Source organism: Montipora capricornis, chromosome 3 (assembly GCF_036669925.1).
Source record: "Montipora capricornis isolate CH-2021 chromosome 3, ASM3666992v2, whole genome shotgun sequence".
NCBI classification, from domain to species: Eukaryota; Metazoa; Cnidaria; class Anthozoa; order Scleractinia; family Acroporidae; genus Montipora; species Montipora capricornis.
The window spans coordinates 43679697-43688703 of record NC_090885.1 but is presented as its reverse complement, the minus strand read 5'-3'; the positions used below and the strand labels follow the sequence as shown (position 1 = coordinate 43688703).

The 9007-nt window shown below is 39.8% G+C and overlaps 1 pseudogene; it reads right to left on the bottom strand.

Moving 5' to 3' along the window:
- LOC138040345 (uncharacterized) overlaps positions 1-8662 on the bottom strand; it is a 9370-nt pseudogene extending 708 nt beyond the window's left edge.
- Between the last annotated feature and the right edge of the window lie 345 nt (positions 8663-9007).

Genomic DNA, 9007 nt, shown 5'->3' with positions numbered 1-9007 from the left:
TAACTTTAAAGTCTGCCATTACTCAAAGTTTCAGAGAATTGATTGAGGAGAACAGATGACATGCACACCGTGCTGTTTGAATACTGCTAGTTAACTACATGTAGGTAGAAAAAAATACACTATGACTCTATAATGCCACTTTCTCCTCCATCCAGTTCCCTGAGAATTTGATTTAAAAGCTGGCATACCATTCAATATGAAAATGCATTTAAATTTTAAATTAGTGTAAAGTACATTAGAATTAATCAAAATCGCAACGTCAGGTGAAAAAGATATATTACAAAGCTTTCGCTTTCATGTCCAAATTGAGCACTCTACTGGGATGAGTCATTGCCGCTAGCAATTGCGCATGCTCACTAGCTCGCTAGTTTGAGCACTCTGGCATGGCTTAGATGTACCACATGTGTGGGACATTTGGGGTGGCTTTATAAGCTTAACCTCCATCCCAGACATCAGCACTGCACTGATGAGACCCAGAAGGCCGAAACAGTACTGTCTGCAGTTATATATATATATATATATATATATGCTAATCATTAAAGCACGCAATTTAAGACTCAACATTAACAGCCCACTCTGGAAATCTTCAGTGGGTGGCTGACGTTGAGAAAGTTCCTTTGCAACATTTCTAGGAAGGATTCTGTCTCTTGCCCTCTTTGTGAGGGAATTGTTGTATGCCTTACCAAGTTTTTTCTTTGTTTTTCGAAGTGACCTACTCTCCCAACTCAGTCTCTTCACTGAGTAGCCAACCAATTTTGGCTCCCCCTCTCCATCTTCATTTGAGCTTTCCTCGCTGCTCATTGCCTCGAGGAGTAACACCTCAGCAGCACTCCCCTTCTCCCTTGCATCACACCATTTCACCATCTCCAGTGCTGCTGTACGCCTAGTTAATTTCTGAAAGATAATGGGGAAAGAGTTACATGGTAAATGCAGTGATAGTGTGAAAAGAAATGTTCCATCATGAACATTCAACTATATTCTTTTGGACATGCTTTTATGCCAGACTACTGTAGTCATTTACCCATTTCACATGCTTTTACCAACTCAAACTCTTAAACGCTCGTATGAACTATCTCTACCTCTTTTTGGCGACCATTTCTCCTTGTAACCCGCTTATGCTCTTTATATTTGTTGGAAGACTTCAATCCCCTTGTCTCAAAGCAGGACAAAAAATATCTTTACAAAGCAGCTGTGAAGTTAAACAACAAAACAATAATTATATACAACTATATATAACAATGAATGGCTCTTGATTAGATATCGTATAACTGGAATAGACTCAGCCCCTTGGCAGCTGGCCTTTGAAAGATGTCTAGTGATATGTTTAACCCTTTGACACCTAAACCCGCCTAAACTGTCTAACCCCAGACGATTTTGCTCGTCGATGGGTTAAAGTCAGGTCTAGAAAAGACCTCTGGGGAGGGGAAATGAGTGAGCATTGGCAGGAATGTCTTGTTATAGACATTCCTGTCTATATATAGAAAGAACTCAAGTGAGGCCATCTATATAGCTATATATACATGTACATACACGCACTACTTAGGACAACACGCACTTGCATTCCTGTCTATGTTGACAATATGACAGTGTTGGCAACTAATCAGTTGATTAGGTAAAATGAGATAAATACATCTTATTCGATGGTTTAACATGTAATACGTGTGGATATTTTGCGAGTGTTATAAGTTAAACCATCGAATAAGAGATTTATTATTCCACCCAATTTTATTTGGTAAGAGTGTTTTTTAAAAATTGCATCATCTGTCCTTCAGAGCATGTGGCTTGTGCGAACAATGCAATCAGCACAAAAAGCGAAATGTCCTGTATTTGATTGGATAAGTGATGACAAGCGATGACAAGCTAAGTGACAAGCTAAATTCTCAGGCTTTGCATCATGTTGAAAACAATTTCTTTCATTGAAAAACTCCCGTTCCGTCCGTATTTGCTCTGTTCTAAACCGGTCAAACTGGGACACAACAGTGTATTACTGTCTCTTTTTTTTTGCGTTCTCGTGACCAAATATGGTAAAATGGCCTAATAGTGGAATAATAATGTGACTTTAAACTTGATGAACTTTCACAAAACAAAATATGTCTTTGAACATATCATTAACATTTTGTACCCAATTACAGTATCTTAAGGTATCACAAAACAATAGACAGCCTTGCTGCAAATAGAAGAATATTTATGCCTAGGTCTGTGTTTGGTCCATTACCTTCCATGGTATTTCTTGACCAGGGGCATTTTTCTTGTCCTCCAAAATTGTGCAAAACTTGCTCAATCATACGGTCAAAAATGTGCTTGTTGTTGTCTGAGTTTGCACTGAGGAAACATTGGAGAGAAAAGATTTAATTAAAATTTAATTCTGATACCCTTTTAACATTGGCAAAATTTGCACATTTGCAAAGGTTCAAAAATGCTTCTTCAATCCCCCACCCTGGTTCTAATGCTGAAATTATGTTTCCATCGTAGTTAATTGCCAACACTTCTAAATTTTAGGCCAGCTGAAAAATCTTGAATTCAATCTCATGGACACATCCTCTGACAACATTTGACATAATTTATCATCATTTAAAAAAATATATATTTATTGGACAAGACTCACTTTTCATCGAGGTAGAATCCAGGGAAGTCATCCTTGTTATAAGGAACTTTGTATATTTTCCTCACTGATCTCTGATAGAAATTAATTTTGAAATAAAGGTCAGAATAATTACAATTATTGGTTAAAGAGTAAGTACAATTATTATAATTAAAATAATTATTGGTTATAGAACAAAAATTGTCAAGTACCCAGTGCAGCGGAGATGGGATGTTGTGCACTGGAGATCAGGAAGTGTCAACCACAGTATAGAATTCAACAGCACAAGTTGACTCAACAGCGTTTAATTTGTGCACCAACTCGTCTGAATTATTGTACACATGCAGTGAAAACTAAAAAGGGAAATCACAATGTATGAGATCGAAAGAGGGGCTAAGACTAATCAGAAAAGAAGCAAAATTGAAAGCAAAACGAAAACTAAATACAATAGGCTGAAACTTACGTCTGATCCTGTCTAAAGGGTTAGAGAAACTCCGTTACGTAACTTTGAAAAAGATAAAACTGCTCTGAAAACTCCGATGTTGCTCCGTAGATCTCCTAACTCCAACTCCACAAAAACTTAAGTGGTGTTCTCTGATAAGGGTACAATTCACGTGTGCAATTGTAAAACCGGTTTTAAAAAAACTGGGAATGGCTAGTTACGTAATTGATTCAAACTGTGAACAATAGTACATGAAGATACGGGCGTAAAACTCGATAAATAAAACAGAACAGAAATGTATTTTATCTAAGTCAAAACAAAACCAAGTTCTCTTCGATTTAATGTTCATTGTTCATCACACTCCTCGCCCAAGGATTCTTATCCTTGCTACTCATATTGTCTTGGCTTTTACTGCTGGTCTGGATCAGCTGTGTCGGTCAGGAGTAGAACTAGCTCCTTAATTGGTCTAAGGTAGGTTTTCCTCTCTCTTGGTCTGACAACGTTTACTTTGACTTTCCTCAATCTGCTGTCATTGCTCCTCAGGACTTCCGACACTCGTTACGGTGTTGTGATTCATCTTGCACGAGAATGATATCTGCTACACACAGGTCTCGCTGCGTCTCCATCCACTTTTGTCGCGGCTGTAGGCTCTGCAAGTACTCTCTCCTCCACCTGGTCCAAAATTGTTCGGCAAGAAACTGGACTCATCTCCATCGACGGTGCGCGTAGATATCTGTCCACATGAACTGACCTGGAGGCTAAGACATGCTCCTAGAGCTTGCAAATTAAACCTATTTGATCAGTTTGTGTTGTGTTTGCAAAAGCTACGCGTTGGCACATTGAGCCAAGTTTTGGCTGATAATTTTGACATTTGCAACAGTTACCAGGATTTAAACACATGCCAAACTGTTTTAAGGAGCTCTATCCCAAATGCAGGAGAGTCATAGATGCGTTTGAAATCAAAGTACAGGCCCCGTCTAGTTTGGTTTTAAATAGCTGTTCATACTCATCTTACAAACGTCACAACACATTCGAAGGTAATGTAGTCATTGCCCCATCAGGTGAAATATTCCATGTGAGCCTCCTCTATGAGGGCTCTATTTCAGACAAAGAGCTAGTTAAGAAATCTGGTCTCTTAAAAGTACTCGAGCCAGGAGATCAGCTAATGGCCAATAAAGGTTTTGTAATTCAAGATTTATTGACACCAATTGGATGTAGTGTAACTATGCCTGCATTTCTTTCCAGCAAGACACAATTTGCAAAGGACTAATTGTTAAAAAGCAAAGACATACACAAAGTATGTGTACACGTTGAAAGGGCTATAAGACGGGTGAAAGAGTTTCACTACTTGATCAAGTTATACCTTTGACAATGGCAGGAAGCATTACTCAAACCTGGACAGTAGCTTGCTTGATTACCAACTTTCAAGGGCCACTATTTTAAGCTACCAATCTCTTATGTCATTTGTAAAACCTTATTCTATCGTACGTTTGCATTCTTTCATGTGTGCCACACAAGTGTTACCTGACCACCTACTATTAAACCTGGTAACTAAAACACTATGGACGAGACATATTCGCTAAAAAGCTAACAAATGGGACGCAGAAGAAGCAATGTTTCGTAAAACAAAAAGGAAGGACTACTTACCACATCAGCATTCGGTTCATGAACAGGTTGAGCTGGGGGAACGGCATCCTGTTCACCGCTATCAATATTCTGGGCATCCTGAGCGGTACTGGAAGAGCATGTTGTAATTGCTGTTCATCAGGAACAACAGGAACCTGGTTAGCCATAAGGAGACAAGAACAGCACAGCGATGATGCAATAACAGAAACATGAAAAGGAGTATTCGCAAAACCAAAAAGACTGGATGAGCTATCGTGATAAGGGAGTGGCCTTATATAAGAGCCCCATACCATCGAGACATGTGACTGATTGCCACGGACTGCCAGTGTATACTAGGGTTATGTAATCAGCGTTCTAAGGCTATTTTGTGTGGAGCCCCCAGAGACAATACTCGTGATCATTAAGTTTTTGACCATGTCCTAATATCTTATACTACTGAAGGACTGTTGTATACTTGTAAAGGTTTAAAAAGGTTGGGGCTTGATATTAAAAAAGGAATACTCTTTGGTGTGTCACTCTTAACATCGCTTTGTTCCCCGGGCCTTGTCTAGTCAGAACTTAATAATGTCCTGTTGTCATTATGTAATCAATTTTCAACTTAATAGTCTAGAACAGTCTGATTCTTTGAAAATGAACACAGAAAAGGGGGACCTAAATTTGCTTGTAGGTGATAAGATCGTTCTTACAGAATGAGAGATGTGCACAATGTTCAAGATGGTAGCTTTTGCTATACTCTTGGACAGTGGTTATCTATTTCCCTAGGGATTTGGGGATGTGCTGAAACTCAAAACCTTAACCAGCTATCTTGCTGTAGTTCCCTGAAGCTAACACCATGCAAGCTAAGTGATTTTCAAATGGGAGCTTTCCATGGTATGCAGGGATGAATACACGTGATAAGCTGACTTACTCTCTGTCAGAATCTTCAAACGTTCCACAATTTCTAATAAATTTTCCCATGGTAAAATTACCAACTCTCTGTTTTCTGGCTGTTTACTCTGACCAAGTCTGTTTTAGCCCGGTTGTTCACGCTTGTTCACGTTCATGCCAACAAACTTGAAAAAAAAAGGCAAGCTACCGTAAAGTTTGGGTGTGAACATTTATTTTCATAATGGAGCTGAAATTCTTTATGTTTTTACACATTTCAAACAAGAACGCCCAACAGAGCAGAAGAGAGTACACTGAGATGTAAACATAGGTTGGAGTCAAAACTAATGCTGTAAAATGTCTGTCCAGTCTGCTTATGTGTGTTTTCACATTCATGCCAACAAACTTGAAAAAAAAAAGGCAAGCTACTGTAAAGTTTGGGTGTGAACATTTATTTTCATAATGGAGCTGAAATTCTTTATATTTTAACACATTTCAAACAAGAACGCCCAACAGAGCAGAAGAGAGTACACTGAGATGTAAACATAGGTTGGAGTCAAAACTTATGCTGTAAAATGTCTGTCCAGTCTGCTTATGTGTGTTTTCGAATTCTGCAACTTTCATAACAAAGCCTTACAAAGATTACTGAATCCGTGAGAGTTCCACACCAAAACAACTTTATAAATTATGGTTTCCCCTTGTTATTCGAAAGTACTTGGCTGTGACTTTTTGCCATAAACCACCCAACCGTCTCTCGATCTTTTGGCACCGTCTACACGTAAGACAAGGAAGATAAACGACACAGATAATGACACAAACTCAAAACGTTTCGCCACGGAGACTGCCATCGACCACCATTATTTTGGTTGCTGCTTATGGCAGGCCAGCAGATACGCTCATAAGATATCTAAAAGTTGCGCATGTGCAGACAGAATGTCCCTCTTCTGCCATGACCACTATTTCCTAAATAATGGACCTCATCTCCTGATCATCTTGCATTTGGGCAAGACCACTCTCCACAACCGTTTCACCTGTTGTACCTAATCTTCAAACTGACAATTGTCTTTTTTGGTTACATTGGAGCCAGAATTTGAAGCTTTGAAGTCTTAGTATGTTCTTTTCAGAATACCCCATCACTATTGTAAGTGGCAAACTGTAGTTCTACATTTGACATAAAGTAGGTAACCATCTCTCGATCCAATTGAGATTGCTATTGTAATTGTTATAGTTATTTTTAAATTTTGGCTGTTATCATTAACCATACATACTTCACGATTATGAAGACTTTCCTTTTATTCTCCAACACAGTACTCGTTTTTTTACACTCTTCTGGTTTCTTCTCCTACGCATGCCTGTCATGGAATACATCGACATTATATCTCTCAGGTAAAATGACAAAACGAATGAACTCAACATATGAGACCAAATAATGCTAAAAATTACATAGTCCTTGAAGTAATGTTCAAGTAATAAAGTCCTTGAACCATTCAGGCACTTTTCCCTCTTCCTCGGAATAATGAGTTAGGTAAAGTGAGAAATCGAATGAACTGAACATATGAGATAAAATAATGCTAACAACATGACACAGCTAATAACATAGTCCTTGAAATCATGTTCAGTAATATAGTCCTTGAGATATTCAGGCTCTCCTCTTGTTCTTCCTGATCTGCGAAGTGCAGGGGGTTCACTTTATTCAACTGGTTCAACTGGTCCAGCTGCCTCAGTTAAGGATGTAGACTGTTCTTTGTAGTCACTTGGAACGGGTAGTACAGGTATGTTGGAAGGCAGCTTTTTAAAGAATGATACATTTCTGGTTACAGTGTTTTCTTCACTTTGACAGGGTAATTTGTTCCAACTTTGGTTTCCCCTTTTGCCGCACGGAGAACAATCTTTGCCCGGCTTGCATTGTTTCCAATTTCTTGTTCGTCTTTGCTAATGTCATATGTTCCCAGGTTAACAAAGTCTGGTATTAACAAAGGTTTCTCACCTTGTTTAGTGCCTGCCTTTTGCTGACGGCCCAGAAACACATGTGGGTCATTGTCCAGTCGTGAGAGAGTGGTCGAAGTTAGCGTAACATGAGCCTGACTGGCATTTCCGTAATATATATTTAATCCTGATAAACAGGTTTATCACTCACATCATGCTTCCTTTCTTGTCTTGGCTCGGGTTTAAATGGTCTACACATCTTGTCCTTTTTTGGCTGCTTTATAAATACTTTGTCACCTATATTTAGCTCTGCGCTTGCCAGCATACTCTTTCATTTTCTAATTGCTCTTGGCTTCGGTTTGTCTGATTTCCAGCTAAGTCTGATCATACTGTACCTGAAGTAGTGTGGATTTGAGTCGTTGTCCATTCAGTAACTCTGAAGGACACTTTCCTGTGGTGCTATGAGGAGTTGCCCTGTATTGTTGGAGAAAGGTGAAGAACTCTTGCCCTCAGTTCTTGCCCTGAATGACGGCTGTCCTAACAGCTTTCTCTGTCATAAGTCGCTCAGCTTCTCCATTAGCTCTTGGCCATACAGGAGTTATTTTTACGATATTTGAAAGCTTTTGCTGTTGAATGGTGGACCGTTATCTTTCCTTACCATTTCAGGGATCCCTTGTCTGACAAAGATACTGTCAAAGTGGGGAATCATTGCTTTTGCTGATGTCGACCTCAAAATCTCAACCTCTGGGAACCGGCTGAAGTCATGTCAAGTCATGTCAAGTAGTCTCCATTTGGAAAGGAGAGCTCTTACCATGGGCGTTGTGGTAGGGGAGACATTTGCAGAGGTTCAGATGCTGGCTTTGGATCATGGTTCGTCACTTGACACGGTACGGATCCCTTGACCAATTCCTCTACCTTCTTGTCTTTCCCTGGAAACCAAACTGAATCTCACCGGAAACACTTCGTTTTGACAATTCCTTGGTGTCCAGTGTGGGCCAGCATAACAATTCGACTTTGTAGCTTCTCTGGAACCATTATGTGGGTTCCTCTAAGAATTTCACCATTTCATATTGACAGCTCTTGCTTGATCTGTTGGTACTGACTGACGTCTTTTCCAACCTCGTGCCACCTTTGTTTGTTATCACCCTTGCCAGACTCTGCAGTGTTTCATCAGCTGCTGTCACATCTTTCACTTCCTGTAGGGTGATGGCAGGGTACAGCATTAGTGGTTACAACGTTGATGTAGGCATCAACTCTTGATAAATGTCTAAGGTTCTGTGACTACTTGGGATTAGGATGATGACTCATGTAAGCAGCTGGGTTATCTGCTCCTGGCTTGTAAATGACTTTTGTATGGCTGTAGGCACAATTGCAAGTCTCAAGTCTTGCGGTTGCTTTGCAGGAAGGCTTGTTGAAGGTCGTCTCCTGGGGTTTGTGGTCTGTGATGACTTGGTGGGATGACCCATAGAGGTACAAGTGAAAGTGTTCAATTCCCCAGACCACTGTAAGAGCATCTCTCTTGGTTTGGCTGTAGCGACGTTCACAATCGGTTAGTGAATGACTTGCGT